General features: G+C 39.9%; 1 long non-coding RNA gene across 1 annotated transcript in view; it reads left to right on the top strand.

Annotated features, from left to right (window-relative positions):
* The first annotated feature begins 562 nt into the window (after nucleotides 1-562).
* The window catches only part of LOC145867245 (uncharacterized), an 8,239-nt gene continuing 1,638 nt past the window's right edge, over nucleotides 563-7,163 (top strand). Inside the window, exons 1-3 of the long non-coding RNA XR_014383271.1 lie at nucleotides 563-652; nucleotides 1,643-1,741; nucleotides 7,083-7,163. The exon at nucleotides 7,083-7,163 is cut by the window's right edge and continues 1,638 nt beyond it. This is a non-coding gene — a long non-coding RNA (uncharacterized LOC145867245). The remainder of the gene's footprint in view (nucleotides 653-1,642; nucleotides 1,742-7,082) is intronic.

Raw genomic sequence — 7,163 nt, 5'->3', positions numbered from 1 at the left:
ACTTTAACTCAGAAAAAAATTATCCCGATGTCACGTCCTGACCATAGAAAGCTGTTATTTTCTATGGTAGAGTAGGTCAGGGCGTGACAGGGGGGTTTTCTAGTTTAGTTTTTCTATGTTGTTTTCTAGTTATGTATTTCTATGTTGGGTTTTGTTTGGGATGATCTCCAATTAGAGGCAGCTGGTCATCGTTGTCTCTAATTGGAGATCATACTTAAGTAGGTGTTTTTCCCACCTTTGTTTGTGGGAGATTGTTTTTGAGTAGTGTATGTTTCACCTCTACATCACATTTTTTTTTTGTTCTTTAGTTTATGTGTATGTATTGCATAGTTTCACAGTTCAATAAAATATGTGGAACGATAATCACGCTGCACTTTGGTCCGCTCCTCTCTATGACAACCGTGACACCCGAAGCCAAATCTAGTTGACAAACCCTGTTTTATAGTATGTCATGGCCTTTTCTGGCCAACTGCTGTTATGTTTATGATATACTATGGTGTTGTGTCACTAGACTTTGACCAGATATTATTGCATCCAAAGATCAACTGTACCTAGAACATAGATACAGAGACACTTGTTATCAGGAAGCTGCTCTCTCAGCACAACGGAAAATATGACTTGACATGTTCTGGTTGTGAATTCAGGCTACAAGGTAAGAATCTTCCCAGGGATTATTGTAAAGTGTGTAGAGAAATTAAATGTATGGTGTTATTTTAGTATAGTGACTGACAGTAAAACACTCAGATCTAACAGTCCATTTCACCTGGGACAGTTATGTGACAGTTCAATCAAACAAAATGGCGCTAACTGGGCGTAGGCAAGTCAAATTCAAAAACATATTGTTCATATATTCGTATATTGTGGTTATTTTACAATTTGTATATTTTTATGTATAAGTTGTAAATCGTCTTTCAAAATATCGTAAAATTTGTTTTCTAAACTACAATGAGCTCCTCTTTCCTGTGTAATTTGGTATGAAACCACTGAACATACTTTTCTGAACATTGTTATTATGAACTGAATTCAGTAACAGCATAATAATATCATACCTGTTGAACAAAGCAACACACTAGAATGAGAGAAATTATTAAAAGAGAAAGTTAGACATTATTATTATTATTATTATTATTATTATTAGTTCCACTACATGGAGAAAGGGTAAAAAATATTAAATCACCTGACTGTTTGGATGTGTCTTTCTATGTCTGTTAGTAAATGTTTTATTTCTAAGAGATAATGAATAAAAGAGAACAATAGACCTTCAATAATTAGTTGGCCCTGTGTTAACCACAACCAACATCCTGGATCTCTGTTTACAGGGGTCACTGTGTTAACCACAACCAACATGCTGGATCTCTGTTTAGTTGTCACTGTGTTAACCACAACCAACATGTTGGATCTCTGTTTAGTTGTCACTGTGTTAACCACAACCAACATGCTGGATCTCTGTTTAGTTGTCACTGTGTTAATCACAACCAACATGCTGGATCTCTGTTTAGTTGTCACTGTGTTAACCACAACCAACATGCTGGATCTCTGTTTAGTTGTCACTGTGTTAACCACAACCAACATGCTGGATCTCTGTTTAGTTGTCACTGTGTTAACCACAACCAACATGCTGGATCTCTGTTTCTCTGTTTAGGCCTCAGTGCTCTAAAATGAGTCTCTCTGGGGAGAGAGAGGAGGGGGACCCTGTCTCTAAAATGAGTCTCTCTGGGGAACATGACACAAAATCTAAGAGGTGAGATGACAATTTTGTTTAAGAATTATGAATAGTTTATTTCAAAAATGATATTTCCAAAAATGTTCACATTTGTTTTTTAATCAGAAATGGTTGCTAATGGGTACCTTCAATATTACTGTTCTCAGATTATTTATGAATTTCTTTAGATTGTGTATAAAAAATGTTTTATTGCAAAACTCTATATATCCATTGTTTTGCTGGAACACCCTAGATGCATTCAATTGCCCATTTTAAAGCCATGCCCAATTTAGGATAATTTCTTAACAACGTGATGTTGCGCTCCAAAGGGATATCTTGAAATAACATGATGTAGATAATTAAATAATCAAAAGAAAAACTTGTTAATTTTACACTCTTAGAAAAGAAGGTTCCTTATAGAACCAAAAAGGCTTCTATCACTTCCTTAATATATGGAATTACTAAAAGTTATATATATTTTGGGGTTCAGTGAAGAAGAACCTCTAGAGTTCTGATCAACGAATGGTGATTGTTTTGAGGATGTGAACCCAGCAGCCCTCCAGTGGTCAGATCAATTCCTCCTGTTTTTTCCAGCACCCGGACACTGTTTTATGGATTGCTCATATAGAAATATAAAACATTATTTTTACGACTCCAAAGTATTTACATGTGGTGCAGGAACCACTGACTCGCTGCATTATTCTATAGTATTATCAAGATACCTGCTGTTAACTCTTAACTACTTAGGACAGCTCACGAGGTGTTCTAAATATCTGCTGACTAGGTGGGACTAGAGATTTCATGCATAGCTTTAATTTATTCCCCGAAGTGTCAAATGTCTTTATTCTCAGCACTTATATGACCAATTCTCTACTCTGAGACGCTTTGTGGACATGGGCCCAGATCTCAAAATATTGTTATAATAAATGTTTGTTTAACATAATAATAAAAAATGAATATCACTAATGTAACCCACTGTAAAGACTGGGTTTAGTTGATTGTGTGGCACTGCTTATGTCCGCGTTCTGGATCTGTCCCCGTCCCCATACAGAACTGTCCGCGTCCCCGTACGGAGTTCACTACAGTGTTGAGACGCCGAAGTTTATTGTTCAATTAGATTTTTGCTTTTTGGTCAGGGACAGTATGAGTGTAGCCAGATCCTTTTCACTCTCTATCCTTGTTTCATTTTGTGGTTCACCGGATTCGTCATCATCATCGAGACAAACGACAGACGAACGTCCTGCTAGCTAGCCAAGCTAGTCGGTACAGCTAGGTAAGCTAGCTAGCTACTCTACCAGCAGCATCCTAGTTATCCTAGCTAGTCGGTACAGCTAGGTAAGCTAGCTAGCTACTCTACCAGCAGCATCCTAGTTATCCAAGCTAATCGGTACAGCTGGATAAGCTAGCTAGCTAGCTACTCTACCAGCAGCATCCTAGCTAGTTGGTACAGCTAGGTAAGCTAGCTAGCTACTCTACCAGCAGCATCTTAGTTATCCTAGCTAGTCGGTACAGCCACAGTGGGGGAAAAAGTTTTTGATCCCCTGCTGATTTTGTACGTTTGCCCACTGATAAAGAAAGGATCAGTCTATAATTTTAATGGTAGGTTTATTTGAACAGTGAGAGACAGAATAACAACAAAACTTTCCAGAAAAACACATGTCAGAAATGTTATAAAATGATTTGCATTTTAATGAGGGAAATAAGTATTTGACCCCCTCTCAATCAGAAAGATTTCTGGCTCCCAGGTGTCTTTTATACAGGTAACGAGCTGAGATTAGGGGCACACTCTTAAAGGGAGTGCTCCTAACCGCAGCTTGTTACCTGTAAAAAGGACACCTGTCCACAGAAGCAATCAATCAATCAGATTCCAAACTCTCCACCATGGCCAAGACCAAAGAGCTCTCCAAGGATGTCAGGGACAACATTGTAGACCTACACAAGGCTGGAATGGGCTACAAGACCATCGCCAAGCAGCTTGGTGAGAAGGTGACAACATTTTGTGCGATTATTCGCAAATGGAAGAAACACAAAAGAACTGTCAATATCCCTTGGCCTGGGGCTCCATGCAAGATCTCACCTCGTGGGGTTGTAATGATCATGAGAACGGTGAGGAATCAGCCCAGAACTACACGGGAGGATCTTGTCAATGATCTCAAGGCAGCTGGGACCACAGTCACCAAGAAAACAATTGGTAACACACTACGCCGTGAAGGACTGAAATCCTGCAGCGCCCGCAAGGTCCCCCTGCTCAAGAATACATATACATGCCCGTCTGAAGTTTGCCAATGAACATCGGAATGACTCAGAGGACAACTGGTGAAAGTGTTGTGGTCAGATGAGACCAAAATGGAGCTCTTTGGCATCAACTCAATTCACCGTGTTTGGAGGAGGAGGAATGCTGCCTATGACCCCAAGAACACCATCTCCACCGTCAAACATGGAGGTGGAAACATTATGCTTTGGGGGTGTTTTCTGGACAGGACAACTTCACCGCATCATTTGACGGGGCCATGTACTGTCAAATCTTGGGTGAGAACATCCTTCCCTCAGCCAGGGCATTGAAAATGGGTCGTGGATTGGTATTCCAGCATGACAATGACTCAAAACACACAGCCAAGGCAACAAAGGAGTGCCTCAAGGAGAAGCACATTTTAAGGTCCTGGAGTGGCCTAGCCAGTCTCCAGACCTTAATCCCACAGAAAATCTGTGGAGGGAGCTGAAGGTTCGAGTTGCCAAACGTAAGCCTCGAAACCTTAATGACTTGGAGAAGATCTGCAAAAAGGAGTGGGACAAAATCCCTCCTGAGATGTATGCAAACCTGGTGACCAACTACAAGAAACATCTGACCTCTGTGATTGCCAACAAGGGTTTTGCCACCAAGTACTAAGTCATGATTTGCAGAGGGGTCAAATACTTATTTCCCTCATTAAAATGCAAATCATTATATAACATTACAAACGTACAAAATCAGCAGGGGATCAAATACTTTTTTCCCCCCACTGTAGGTAAGCTAGCTAGCTACTCTACCAGCAGCATCCTAGTTATCCTAGCTAGTCGGTACATCTAGGTAAGCTAGCTAGCTACTCTACCAGCAGCATCCTAGTTATCCTAGCTAGTCGGTACAGCTAGGTAAGCTAGCTCGCTACTCTACCAGCAGAATCCTAGTTATCCTATCCTCCCTCTCTCGTTGACGGATGCTGGCTACCTCTGTCCGGTTCTCCTCTCTTCACTAGATGGACGGTAACTTTAGTGTTTAACCCCTCTGTATCCAAGGACCAATCTTTTGAATATTATTTTCGGGGCGCCTAAAGTAGGCTGGACACATTCCATTTTTTTAACATTTTTTTAGCTGCCTCACCAACGTCTGAATGTGCATTAATAACTTTTAATTACTAAAGATTTCCAATAGATGGCAGCATAAGACCACAAAGCATCAGTTATAGGCTACAGGCAGCAATATGATTGACATAAAATAGCATGCAAACACAGACTATATGTCCCATGATTTTCTAAAATGGTCACTCATTACTTTAGTTAGCTATATATCTCGTAATGGGCCTGTATTGCTTTCGGGAGAGCAACAAAATAGTGATTATAGCAGGTATTGAACACCGGGTAAATAATCGCTAGTCAAAACCTCAACCTCAGTATACATGCATTATAAAAAGTCATCTTAATATCTGATATTGCGAGTAAACAACCTCGGAATAGAAAAGACAAGAGTGCGTCTTCCAGCCCACCAATAAATTACATCATTAAACCCTACCGGTTAGTAAATTTACCTCAACATGCCCCTGGAGAAGGCAGAGCGACGACACCAGCTTTTTACCAGGGCTGAGTTGACTACTAGAGAGAGAAGGCAGAGTGACGACACCAGCTTTTTAACAGGGCTGACAGGCTGACTACTAGAGAGAGAAGACAGAGCGACGACACCAGCTTTTTACCAGGGCTGAGTTGACTACTAGAGAGAGAAGACAGAGTGACGACACCAGCTTTTTACCGGGGCTGAGTTGACTACTAGAGAGAGAAGACAGAGTGACGACACCAGCTTTTTACCGGGGCTGAGTTGACTACTAGAGAGAGAAGGCAGAGTGACGACACCAGCTTTTTACCGGGGCTGAGTTGACTACTAGAGAGAGAAGGCAGAGCGACGACACCAGCTTTTTACCGGGGCTGAGTTGACTACTAGAGAGAGAAGGCAGAGTGAAGACACCAGCTTTTTACTGGGGCTGAGTTGACTACTAGAGAGAGAAGGCAGAGCGACGACACCAGCTTTTTACCGGGGCTGAGTTGACTACTAGAGAGAGAAGGCAGAGTGGCTCGATGCTGGTTGATGAATTTGACAATTAATGTACCTGGAAAATACATTTTTCTCAACTAGAGGTGACTGAATTAATGTTCAGACTTATTGATAATCGTTATATTAATGAACTATAATTTCAAAACATGAGCATCAAACAGGTAATAATAAACATGAATCATCATTATATTACTTGACAGTAATCTGTTAAATGCTTTTTCAGTCCTTCCTCTTGCGTTAGCAGTGTGTAAAGGGACAGAAAGAAGCGTGGGGAGTGGTGGTGTATCCAGGGAGAAAACTAAACTAACCTTCTGAAATGTCATTTGTGGTCTTATGCTGCCATCTATTGGAATTATTTAGCAACTGCAGTAGTACTGAGTAATGTGTTATTCCTTACTAAAGTAGTAATTACTCAGAATTGCAAAATATAACATTTTCTAGTTCATTTTACCACTTATAATAAAATAAAAAGTTTATAGCATAACAAACAATTAAACTGACATAAAACAAAAACATTTAGTTAATTATATATATAAAACTATTTATTTAGATGGGTGACATTATCTGCCAAAGTAACAGCCCTGTAGACAAAGAAGAGCTCTCCAGTAGGTACCAAAACATTCAAAGGACCTTTTTCTCAAAAGTGAGGTTCCAAGTTTATTAACATTCAAAGCAGAATTACTTTCCCATTGTTCCTCAACTGCAGTGTCTGATATATCATTTTCTAGCTCTGAGTCTCTACTTTTATCCAATGTAAAAAACACAATTTTGCTACATAAGATCGAAACGGTCGGTCACATTTGAGAGTGAGGCAGATATATAGCATTTTGTAAAAAATTATTATTTGTCTCTCTGAAAGGAAACCATCAAGTGATAGATTTTAAACAAAAACATGTCTGTCATTGAACAACCCCATGCCATGATTAAAAAACACACCTCTATAATAATTTCTTTAAACAATAAAAGCTAATTTACCAACATTTCTGAAAATGGATATGTAGCGGTTCGGAATGAAACTCGTTTCCCCATCTGAGATCAGAGTAGATGAGAGATGTAATGTTTGTCTCTGTTGTGTTGAAGTCCAATCAAGCAGGAGAGACCAGCCTCCCCTGTTCCCAGCTGTGTGTCCATGAAGAGTGAGCAGTCTATGGATCCTCCTAT

Source organism: Salmo salar, unplaced genomic scaffold (genome assembly GCF_965601325.2).
Source record: "Salmo salar unplaced genomic scaffold, fSalSal1 ptg000257l, whole genome shotgun sequence".
Classification (NCBI taxonomy): Eukaryota; Metazoa; Chordata; class Actinopteri; order Salmoniformes; family Salmonidae; genus Salmo; species Salmo salar.
The sequence above is the reverse complement of the archived record's forward strand: the minus strand, read 5'-3'. Positions and strand labels throughout refer to the sequence as shown.